We start from the raw sequence: 13131 nt of genomic DNA, 5'->3' as shown, positions 1-13131 counted from the left end.
ATGCTCATCCATTTAGGAGCAAAAAGCTTAGATACATACATACAAAACAATGGATTTTAGTGTTGGCTGCATTAACAAAAATACCATAGTAAATTTCTAATGGAAAGGTATCAAAGAAGAAAACTTAATGGAAAAATGTTATAGACCATTTTGTATGGTGTGACTCCATCTTTTTAAGTACATGCATGCATTTGTGTATGTGTATGCATGTGTGCACGTCCGTGTGTGTGTGTGTGTGTGTGTGTGTGTGTGTGTGTGTGTATGTATGTATGTATGTATGTAAGGTACATCAAGAAACATAAAATGATCACAGGAGGCTATGATCAGGAAATAAATTGGAGGGTAGGGAGATTCTTCTCTGTGTGTGTTCATGTGTGTGGGATGTGAAGGTGCACATATGTGTGCAGTGGAGGGCAGAGGACAACGTCAAGTGTCATTCTTTTACTGCACCTACCTTGTGTTTTGAGGCAGGGTCTCCCTGTATGAGCCTTATCCATTAGGGTAGGCTGGCCAGCTAGTGGCAGCCCTAGTGAGTCTATGTCTGCTTCCCTCATACTTTTTGATGTGGAATCTGAGGATGAAACTCAGTCTCTTGTCTTGCATAAAAGCATTTTACTGACTGAGTTATCACCTCAGTTCCTAGCTTTTATTTCACACGTTTTTCTTACCAGTTTTATACTGACATTCAATTACTTTTATAATTAACAACTAAAAGTAATGACCAGCATGAGTCTTCTTTCTCCTGTCAACAGTGCAGCAAATGGAATGGGTTTAGTAATAAATGGTGAGTTTTAAATGTTGACCTCTAAGCTAGGCATAGCAGCTATGCCTGTTATTTTAGCACTTGAGCTGCAGAGGCAGGGGGATTACAATGAGTTCAGTGCCAGTCTGAGTTGATTGCAGAAATCTGGCCTTTGGGAAATTAAGCAGCACTCAGAATTGGAGAATGAGGTTCATTATGGCCACGGACAATGGGGGTTCATTGTAGCTATAGACTTGTGCAAACACATGATCTGTGAAGCTGCTCTCAGACCCATAGTTTCTAATGTAGTCTGGAGGTTATCTCTCCCATTGTCTGTGTTATTTTGTGGGTTTGAACTTTAGCCTATGAAACTAGGACCATGCAAAGAAAATTTCAGTAGCGAGCATAGCCTATTGACAGACGTGGAGCAGATACATTTAGAATGGCTGTGAAAATAAGAAGAGGTTTTTAGCAGAAACAAGAAGAAAGGTGACTTACAGAAGCAGAGCACAGCACATGACTCTTGGCTATGGATGCCGGGAAAACTTTAACACAATCCAATCCTCCTCATCTGGCTTAACCTGCTTAGTGAGACCCTGTCTCAAACTCAAACAGGAACGAAACCAGAAGCTTACTTCCAATCTTTCAGAACACTTTGCAAGCCTGGCGTGAATGTACAAGTTCACCTATGATTCATCAACTAAGAGAGAAAATTGAATTCTTGCTGAGATCTGTAGGTTAAATTGAAGCCTTCCTAAAATTTCTCCCATTTCTACATATGAACGTCTTTTAAAAAAATTTCTGGAAAAATGCTAATAATTGACAGTTTCCTTGTTTCCTTGTTTCGTTTCCTGCCTTGACTGAAAATAGATTGTTTTTCATATACTATATCCTGATCGTGGGCTCCTCTTCCTCTACTCCTGTCAGATTCTCCTGATCTCCCTTCCCGTCTGTCTCCACCCTCCCCCCTTTGTCTCTCACTAGAAAACAAACAGGCTTCTAAAGTATAATAAAAAATATTATACTATAATACAATCTGATATTATAATAAATATTGAAGTAGGAAAAAACAGAGGGAAAAGAGCCCAGAAAAGCCACAAGAAACAGAGAGAGACAGAAACCCATGAAAAGCCATGATAGAACAGTAAGCTGGAACCCAAAATATATACCAAAAGGACCCACACACAGGGCTATGTGCTCCTCAGTCTGTGTGAGTTCATATGAGCATTGATCCTGTCTAGAGAGCCTCCATCTCCTCTGGCTCTAACGCTCTCTCTGCCTCTTTTCCCACAGGATTCCCTGAGCCTGAGAGGAGGGATTTGATGGAGACCTCCCATTTAACGTTGAGATTCCAAGATCTCTCACTCTCTGCATAATGTCTGGCTGCGAGTCCCTGTACTTGTTCCCATTTGCTCCAGGAGGAAGCTTCTTTGATGATTGCTGAACATGACCCTGACATATGAGCGTAGCAGAATGTCATTAGGAGTCATTTTATTGCTACATCTTTTAGTAGAGCAGTAGCATTTTGTTTTACCCTAGGTCCCTGGGTCATGTAGTCTCAGGATCTTGATCACCCAATTAGTGTCAGGTATGGGTTACACATCATGGAGCGAGCCTTAACTCAAATCAGGCATTAGTTGGTTACTGCCACAACCTTTGTGCCACCATTGCTCTTGCACATCTTACAGGCAGGACAACATTGCCGATCACAGGGCCTGTACCTTGGTTAGTGTTTACATTTTTCCTTCGCTAGCATGCAGAGGGCCTTACTGTGACAGAGATGCTAGAATGTGGGGGTGAAGACTCTGTGTAGGCACCAGCTTGAATTCTCAGCTTTCAGTGGGTTGTGTAGGTGTTGTCTTCAGCAACAGGATCTTACTGTGAGCTTGTGGGGAGCGACAGTCTGGGTTGCTTGGGGGTTCCCATGGGACCCCTTTGGACAACAACTTATTTCTGGTCTTGGAAACGTCATTTAGTGATGGATGGTCAATGGGGATTCTGTCTCCATCATTATTTGGCAATTTTGTTTAGATTGTTTTCATATATGTATATGTTCTTTAATGTTAGCTATCTCTCCTCCATTTGCTCCCTTGTCCTCTCTTTCCTTCTCCATTCTCTTCACTTGATTCTCCTTTTCCAATTTCCCTTCCTACCCAGAGCTCCCTTTCCTAGGGAGATCTATCTGTCCTCTACCCCCTTGTCACTTACTCTACACCTACCCTCTGTGCTTCAACAGATTGTAGCTTGATTATCATTGACTTAATAGCTAATATCTGCAAATAAGAGAATACATACCCTATTTGTCTTTGTAGGTCTGGGTTACCTCACTCAGGATGATTCCCACCCCCTAGTTTCATTCATTTACTTGTGAATTTCCAATCTTTATTTTTGATGGCTAAGTAACATTCCATTCTATAAACATACATTTTCTTTATGTCCATTTATCAGTTGAGTGGGATCTAGGTTGTTTCCAATTTCTGGCAGCAATAAATCTATAGAGCGGCAATGAACATGGTTGAACAAGCATCTCTGTGATAAGATGACATATCTTTGGGTATATGTCCCAAAGTGATATAGCTGGATTTTCATGTAGATTAATTCCTACCTTCCTGAGGAACCACCACAGTGATGTTCACACTGGTTGTACAAATTTGCACCCCACCAGCAATGGATGAGTGTTCTCCTTAATCCACATCCTTGCCAAGATAATATTGATCTTAGCCAGTCTGACAGTTGTAAGATGAAAACTCAAAGTAATTTTAATTTGCATGTCCCTGATGCCGGAAGATATTGGACATTGCTTTAAATGTTTCTCAGCTATTTGAGTTTCATCTTTTGAGAATTCTCTGTTGAAATCTGCACCCAATTTTTAAATTGGGTTGTTTACTTGATATCTATTTCTCTTTTTAGTTCTTTATGTATTTTGGACATTAGTCCCTTATCAGATGAGTTGTTGCTAAAAAGTCCTTTTCCATTCTGTAGGCTGCTGCTTTATATGAATGATGGAGTTTTTGGTTTGGTTTTTTTTTTTTTTGTTTTTTTTTCTTCTTCAGAAACTTCTGGGTTTCATGAGGTCCTATTTATTAATTTTGTTACCTTAATGCTTGTGCTATGTTCAGAAAGTTCAGAATGTTCAGTGGTACGTTCAGAAAGTTTTTTCCTATGCCGATGAGTTAAAGAGTTAATGAGCATTACACACTTTCTACTCAGTCACGTTCAATGTATCTCGTTTTATTTTGAGTTCTTAGATCTGTTTGGTGTTGAGGTTTGTGCAGGTCACAAGTTTGGATCTATTGGATTCTTCTACATATAGATATCCAGTTTGGCCAAATGCACTTTTGATAATGCTGACTTTCTTCCAATGTGTATTTCTGACTTCTTTACAAAGAAACAGATTTCTGTAGGTGTGTACATTTATGTTTTCGATTAAATTCCATTGTTCAACATGTCTGTTTTTCATTCCAGTACCATGCTGGTTTTATTACTATAGTTGTGTAATATGACTTGAAATTGGGGATAATGGTATCTCCAGCAGTTCTTTTATTATTTAGAACTGTTTGGGCTAACTCAATGTTTTGTTCCTCTATAAAGCTGAAAGTCGTCCTTTCAAAATTTGTGGATTGTGTTGGGATTTTGATGAGGATTACATGGAATCTGTAGATTGTTTCTAGTAGGATGTCCATTTTTATTATATTAATCCAGCTGATCCAAGAGCATAGGAAATCTTTCCATCTTCTGATATCTTCTTCAATTTCTTTCTTCAGTGTCTTAAAGTTTTTATCACACTAGTTTTTCACTTGCTCAATTAGAGTTAGCACAAAATAGTTTTATATTACTTGTATCTATTGTAAAAAGTGCTGCTCTCCTGTTTCTCTCTTAGTCCACTTGTCATTTGTATATAGGAGGACCACTGAACTTTGTGACTTAATTCTATATCCAGATACTTTGCTGAAAGTATTCACTTATGAATACTACCATACCATCTGCAAATTAAGATACTTTGACTTCCACATTCCCATTTTTTTGGATCTCCTTCAGTTGTCTTACGTCTTATGTCTAAGACTTCAAGTACTATATAAGTATGGAGGGAGTGGACAATCATTTCTTGTTCCTGACTTTAGTGGAATTGCTTTGAGTTTCTTTCCATTTAAGTTTATGTGGGCTATGGGCTTGCTTAAAACTGCCTTCATAGTGTTGAGGTATGTTCCTTGTATCACCATTCTCTTCAGGACTTCTCACAAAGGGCTGCTGGACTTTTTCAAAGGCTTTTCTGCATCTAATGAGATGATTATATAGCTTTCTCTTTCAGTCTGTTTATATGATGGGTTACATTTTTGATTTTTGCACGTTGAACATCTCTGCAATGAAGCGTACTTGGTTGTAGTGGATGATTTTTTTGATGGGTTCTTGGATTTGGTTTGCAAGTGTTTTATGAAAATTTTGGCATATGTGTTCATATGAAAAATTGGTCTGTAATTCTCTTTATTTGTTGGGTTTTTATGTGGTTTGTCTGTCAGGGTAACTGTGGCATTATAAAATTGGATAATATTCTTTCTGTTTCTATTTTGTGGAATAATTTGAGAAGTATTGGCGTTAACTCTTCTTTGAAAGTCTGATAGAATTCATGTTAAAACCGTCTGGTTTTCTATTCACTTAGGATTAGAGTTCTGTTTAAATCTGATTTTTGACTTAATGTTGCTAAGTGCATTATTGAGAAACTATCAATTTCTTTGCAATTTTCCAATTTGGGGGAGGAATTTTTAAAGTATGTTCTTATGATTCTCTGGGTTCCTGTGGTAATTATGCCCAACCGTTCATCTATAATTTTGTAATCTGAATCTTGCATTCTTACTCTTATCTAACTTGGTAAGGGTTTGCCAATCATTGATTTTCTCAAAGAACCAGCTTTTTGTTTCATTTATTTTTTGTATTTATTTTATTTTATTGATTTCAATCTCGAGTGTGACTATTTCTGCTACTACTTTTGTGTGTTATTTCTTGTTTTTATTCTAGATCTTCTAGATGTGCTGTTACATTACTAATATGGGATCTCTCCAGGTTTTGTTTTGTTTTAATATAGGCAGTTAGAACTTTGAACTTGCCTCTCAGAACCAATTCTTTGTGTCCCATAAGCTTAGGAATACTATGTATTAATTTTCATTCAATTCTTGAGATCTTTAATTTCTTTCTTAATTTCTCTCTTGAACCAGTTTTCATTCAGAAAAGAGTTGTTCAGTTTCCATGAATTTATAATTTGTCTTTTGTTTTTGTTGTTGATATCTATCTGTGGTGGTCAGACAGGATATAATAACATTTTGTTTCAATTTTCTGGTATCTATTTAGATTTTTTTGTGTCTGCATATGTGTATTTTGGAGAAAGTTCCATGACCTGCTGAGAAGATACATTCTTTCGTGTTTGGTTGAAATGTTCTGTTAATATCTGTTAGGTCCATTTGGCTCATAAAGTCAGTTAGTTCCATCATTCCTTTGTTTAGTTTTTGTCTGGATGACCTTTTTATTGGTGAGAATAGGGTATTGAGATCTTGCATTATAATGTGTAAGGGTCAATATGTGATTTAAGTGGTAGTAGTATTTTGTTTTTATGAACTATTATTTGTGTTCTTGTGTTTGTGGCATGTGTGTTAAGAATTATAATGTTCTCCTGGTGGATTTTTCCTTTGATAGTGCCCTTACCTATCTCTTCTGATTTAGTTTGGTTTGAAGTCTTTTTTTGTCAGATATTAAAATTGGTATACCAGCTTGCTTCTTATGTTTATTCGCTTGGAGTGTCTTTATCCATTCTTTTACCCTGTGGTGATGATGTTAAGGTGGTGTATTTCTTAGAAGCAGCAAGGATGGCTCCTGGTTTTTTTTAACACCCATTTTGTTTTTTATTAGGAAATTGAGACTGTTGATCTTGGGGACTATCAATGAACAGTGTTTGTTAGTTCCTGTTTTGTTGTTGTCATTGTTGTTGTGGTGGTGGTGGGGGTGGGGGTGGGGGTGATGTGTGTGTGTGTGTGTGTGTGTGTGTGTGTGTGTGTGTGTGTGTGTGAGTACACATATACCTCATGTTTTCCTTCTATGGCCTTCTGTAGGTTTGTAGATAAATACTCCTAAATTTTGGTTTAATTGTGGAATATCTTATTTTCTTCATCTTTTGTGACAGAAAATTTGCTGGGTGTAGCAGTCTGAGCTGGAATCTGTGGACTATTAGAGTCTGTAGAACATTTGTTTAGTCCTTCTTGCTTTTAGAGTCTCCACCGAGAATTCAGGTGTTATTCTAATAGCCTGCCTTTATTTGTTATTTTGTCTTTTCCTCTTGTAGCTTTTAATAATCATTCTTTGGTCTGTAAATTTAGTGTTTTGATTCTTTTGTGTAAAGGGAATTTCTTTTCTGGTCCACTTTATTTATTTGTTGTTCTGTATGCTTCTTGTACCTTGAAAGGCACCTCTTTCTTAAAGTTTAGAAATTTTTCTTCTATGATTTTGTGAAAATATTTTCTGGGCCTTTGACCTGGATTTATTTTCCTCTATTATTCTTAGATTTGGTCTTTTTATAGAGTCCCAGATTTTGTCTATGGTTTGTGCCAGGATTTTGTTAGATCTAACACTTTTCTTCAACAAAGGTATCCACTTCTATAGTGTATTCATTGCTGGAGAGTTTCTTTTCCACCTCTAATATTCTGTTGGTGAGGTTTGCCAAAGCATCTGTGGGAAAACCAGAAAAAAAACATAGCCTGTTACAATAGCTCTTTGTTCCCTTATCCAACATTTCATGTATTTGTGCTGCTAGGTTCCAGGCCAATCACCTCTGCTCTTCTGGCCCAGACCTCAGAGGTGAGTGCTTATATAATACAACATCTGCAAGTGATAGGTGCTGTGAAGTAAAAGACAGTTGGATAATGGGTTAGGCAAGGAATGACCTTGGAGTGAGGGGTAATACAAAAGCCAGGCTGTGGATGGAATAAGGCAGGGTCCAGCAAACATCTGCAGGAAGACATCTAAGGAGTGGCAAATGCATGGGGCAGGTCTTCTCAGACCTGTGAAGGTCATCTGACATACGCTCTTGAATTGTAGTAAACCACTGTATTCTTGTCATAAATAGCTCCCACAGATAGCATTTGGTAGCTTCCCACTGTGGTGACAAACTGCCTCAAGATGGGGAATATTTTTACTCACAATTTCTGAGGTCTCAGTCCTTGTCTATTGGACCCATGGTGGCATGGCATAGCATGGAAGGAATTCGTTGCAGAGATGAACTGGGCATGATTGGGATCGATTAGAGGAGCAGCCAGGCTGAGCCAATGAAAGGGTGTCCATTATAATCATGGTGAGAAATGAATGGAGAATTTAAATAGGTAAATAATGCAATTTTATCTATGGGGAGAGGAGAGTATGGAGGGGAATCGAGGGAAAGTGTAGGGAGGGGAGGGGAAAGAAGAGAAAATGAGAAAAAAGGAAAAAGAAAGGAAAGGAGGGGGAGGGGAGGAGAGGTAAGGAAGAAAAACAAAGAAAACTAGAGTTACTTCAGGAAGCCTATAGAAGACAAAACATAATAGATAAACAGTGCTTCAGGATGGAGAAGACGCAGTTGGGTTTTAGTAGACATAAATCATTGAGTTCTCTTCACGTATCCACTGGGTCATGCTGTCCCATGCCTCCCTTGAGATGTTTCTGTAAATGTTTCTGGGGTGGGATTCTTCTGCTTCTTCTCATACATTTTTGACCTTGCTCTTTTTATTTTCTTGCCCCTCTGACTCACACTGCTCCTCTGCCTGCCACATGCTCTTGTCTCTTGTCTCTTGGATGGATGGATCCCTGGGCCTCATGTAGGGTTTCTTTCACTCTCTGGTGGATTTAGCACTTTTTTAACAACATGGTATTTCCTAATATTGTGTCCAGGAAGAATTGTAGATTCTTTCATGCTTAGCACCAGATGTCAATAGCAGATATTTCTTCATGCTTGGTAACACATAACTCTCGGGACCTTCACCTGATCAACTCTGGAGTGCACAGTGTAGTACTAGAGATCACATGAGTCGGAAGGATTCTTGGGGAGGCCAGAGTCTCTGAAGGTAATCCTCCAGTTCTTAGCAGTTCAATTCCTAGAGGATTGTGACTCTGGAATGGCTTACTATTAAAGAGAACAGGTGTCCAAGAGAGTTGACAGCCTGTGCTGTGAACGTGCTGGCTTCATGACTGTGGGGTTTTTAGGCCAGTTAGTGTGACCTCTCTAGAATGCATCTTCCAACTATTCCTTTTTTTCCCTTTCTCTCCCAAAAGGCATTTTTGACCTAGCTGGCATATAAATAATTAAAAGGCACTTAAGACAGCAGATATAATTTTTCTAACAAATCAAAGGATTACAAAAATATAAATGAAGGAAAGGGCAGATTAGATGCAGTGGTGTATGATAGTTGTGCCAACTGCTCTAGAGGTCGAGGCAATAGAATTGCTTGAGCCCATGAATTTGAAGGTAGCCTGGGAAACTGTTTAAAACCATATGTCAAAAGATAAGCCATTAAGTTAAAAAGAGCACAGGAAATCTCAGCTGAGGCCTCAGTGTGCGGTAAGGCAAATAAACCCAAGCGATGTCATTTAGAGTTGAGCCTTTATTTCCTATGTAATTGCGAAGATGGAAATTAGAATTTTATTTCTGGAAATTCATTTCAAAACTATGGAAATAGGAAAACTCATATGTGCCTTGATGTTAGGTGTTCCTCTCTGGGACTGGCAATCTTCCCTAACAGAGAAAAAACCAGAGCCAAGTCGGGGCTGGCTCCTCTGTGTTATTGATGGTTATATAAGTGCATTGAATATTTCCAAAAACTGTGCTTCTCTGGTCCATATCACTCTGCTTCTTCTTCCTCAATCACTAGATCCTCTGTCTCAGGCAGTTAAGGTGAAGCAGAAAGGAAAGGCAGCTGCAAAGTAGACCACTGGCTTTTCTAGCTGAGGTTTTCAAAGATGAAAAGGGAGATGGCCCGATTCGCTGCAGCATGCGCACTCTGCTTTTGGACCACAAAACATGAGGCAATGGTGGCTGGACAAACAACTTCCTTGAAACTTATTGTTCAAAACTGATAGGCAGGGTCTGGTCGCCTGGGTCCATGATCTCAGCTATGAGGAGGGCTAAACAGGAAGATTCTAAGCCCAAGGCCTGCTTGGCTATAGAATAAGTTGAAGACAAGCCTGGGTAATCTAGTGAGAGCTTTCTATTTTTAAAAAAGACTTGAGCTATAGCTCTGTAATAGAGCATTATAATGCTTTAGGTTCAGCATTCCCTAGGGTAGGAAATAATCAAAGTTCAGAAATCAAAAATGTTACTTTTGAAAAGCAGAGAGAAAACTGGGAGTAGACAAGGCATTAAACTCTCAAAGCCTCTAGTGATATACTTCTGTCAAGGTTGCGCCTCCCCATCACCTCTCCAAGCAGCACTCAGACCTGGGGACCAAGTGTTCTAATGTTTGAGACTGTGGGGGATGTTTAGTATACCAACCACTCCAGTGGGTCTCTGGAGACCCGACTGGTCAAAAGTCATAATCATGACTATGAGGATTGGTGGTCACTTAGATCTGGGCTTTGCTTTTATCTACCGTACACAACCTCACAAGATGCAGATGATTCAGAGCCCTAAAGTTTAAAGTCATCGTTGTCAATTTTGTTCTGCTACGACTTTGTGAACAAGTGCCCATTAAAATGACGTCAGCCATTTTCCTTGTCATGGTTCAAACCTGGATTTGATTCACACAATGAAACTGAGCAACTTCTTCTATGAGCAGAAGTTTAATCATAATTATGGAGGCTACAAAGTTTGAGATCAGGGCACCAGCTTCTGGCAAGGGACATTCTACCACACTGCTATGTGAAGGGAACCAGGGAGAAAATACAAACTTCTCCACCAAAACCTTTATAAAAGCGTTAATCTGTTCCTGAGCACAAAACCTGCCGATCTAAACACTACCCACTAGGCTCAACCACCCAAGACCAACGTATGGGGATTAAACTTCAACATGACTTGGGGAGAAGATATAAACATTCAACCAATGTGTGACTCATACTTGTGTTTTAATAAAACAATAAGGGAAACTGCTGAAATCATTTTAATGGGCCTTTACTCATAAAGCCTTAATACCCTTCCTCATTAATGTAGTTCCTTGACTTGAGTTGATTCCCCTCCCTTTCCTACATAAATCAGCCACACCGTTTTTAATCAAATCATTTTCTTTCCTGGAAACTTCTGTGGCTGACTGCAAAACAACCTATTATGTTTTACCGTCTAGCCTTACTAAGCCCTCTTGTATTCCTAACAGGATTGCCTTTCTAGACTGTTCTGACAGGTCACTTGGGGGAGACGCTGAGTTTCCAAGTCCTTATTTTGACATTTGTTTAGTCTTTGTCTGACATTTGTTTATTTTCCTCTTGAGCTCCCTGTGTTCAAATGGAAAGTCAGGAAACCTAATCTATTTGATATTGTTTGGGGAACACTGACAATCACACACATACACACACACACACACACGCGCGCGCGCGCGCAAGCACACACATAAACACCAAAAACACACCCCCACACATCAAGAGAAGGGGGTTTTAAGCTGTTTGTTCATTTATTCCTACTGCCAAAAGTTGCCAAGGGCCTGCCTATTGCCAGATGCCAGTTACCAAATGATTCAAAGGCATTCCAAATCCTGTTGACTCTCTGGGCTGTCCATTCCCCATGTCTTTATCTCCCCCAAATCATTTATATTCATAATTTTATCTAAGTGCTGTCTTAGGCTGGAGAACTCTTATTCCCCAACACAGACCCAGTTCTCTGCAGTCTACAACAGCTCTTCTCGTCCCCTGCTCTTGGCTGAGGGACACCCCTATCAGCAGACAAGCTGGGGTGATGCTTGCACCACTCTCTAAGGAAACATCTCTGTGGAGAGCATCAACGTAGTTCTGCTTGACTGAAGAGGCAGCTTCAGAGGCTTCAAATTTGTCCTTTCTGTCTCAAGCTTCTCTCTATCTCTCTTCTTCAATCTCTTCCTTTCCCTCTCTTGAGAGGAGACTTCCGTCCTTCAGATTACCTTCCGAACGGGTACTATCTTCCCAGTTCTGTTTTTGTAAGACAAACACTGTAGGATTAATGCGGTCCTGTGTTCACTCCAGCCGAGGCAGGATGCAGGAAGTTTGACTACACTTACCCCACGCCACTGCCTGAGGTGAGGCACCGGACCCAGCTGGCTCAGGGGTCCCTGGGCCTGCAAGGAGGCCAGGGCCATCGGGTTCTCAGGCTCTTGGGCATCCAGGCGCCGCTGGGATGCCATGAAGAGCTCAGAATAGAGTGGGAGTCCACGGGGCTAGATCCAGCCTGGGGCCAAGGGGGAAAGGGGGGGTGCCCTCCAGCTAGTCCCAGGGGAAGAGAGTCCTTGGCTTGAGGAAGGTAACCTTGAGCTTGGTAGTGGAGGTGGCTGGGAGTGCAGGGAGATTACCAAAGGCCTTCTCTGTGGCTCCCCACAGCGGATCCCATGAAAAGAGGCAATCCATGATTTCGAGACATTTATTGTCATAGAAGAAAGTGGATGAATAAAACTGCCCCCACTTCTCAGAGTGGATCTGAGATTAAATAGCTTTTGCAGGGAGGAGTGTCTGGGAAGAAAAGGTAATTGGCTAACCATCCAGGCCTTTAGGTACCTCAGTACAATGGAAACCTGTCTTGAGCCTACAGGTGACTTGTGGAGGGGCTTGGGGCGTTGTCCTTACGTGTCTGAGGGCCACAAGTCTATGTAGGGCTGTGGGTCAGTGACTGGCCTGGTTTCCTGAGAGTCAGGTGAACCACCTACAGTCCCTTTCAGGGTCACCGGGGTCTCAAACCTCCTCAACAGAGAACCAGGGTGCCTTTTACGGTCCCACAAAACGTGGAACGGAATATCACGTGCCAGCCGTTCTTCTTACTAGTTGGAACACTCTGCGGTTGATAGATTTATGTCCTCTCCAAAATTCACAAGGAAGCTTAATCTTCAATGTGATAGTTTTGAGAGGTGTTTAGACCATGGGAGAAGATGGACAGGCTGCATGGATATGACTCATGTCGTGTAGTCTGAAAGGACTGACTGTCTTGCTTTTGACCTTCAACTCTTCTGCCAGGTAAGACCTCAGAGTCCCTTTCCAACTGGTTTAGTGCTATCAACAAGATGTCATTTGGAGACCTTCCTAACCTTCTGTCACCTTGATAGTGGGCTTCCCAGACTCTGGGACTATGAAAAATTTATTCTTTATAAAGAAACAACATTCAAGTGTTTTGTTATAGCAACATAAACATACAAAACCAAGATAGTTATGGGAGAATTTTCTTTATGTATCATCAAAATTCCTGTAATTAAAATCTATTCCTCTATACTAAG

Source organism: Rattus norvegicus, chromosome 1 (genome assembly GCF_036323735.1).
Source record: "Rattus norvegicus strain BN/NHsdMcwi chromosome 1, GRCr8, whole genome shotgun sequence".
Taxonomy (NCBI): Eukaryota; Metazoa; Chordata; class Mammalia; order Rodentia; family Muridae; genus Rattus; species Rattus norvegicus.
The sequence above is the reverse complement of the archived record's forward strand: the minus strand, read 5'-3'. Positions refer to the sequence as shown.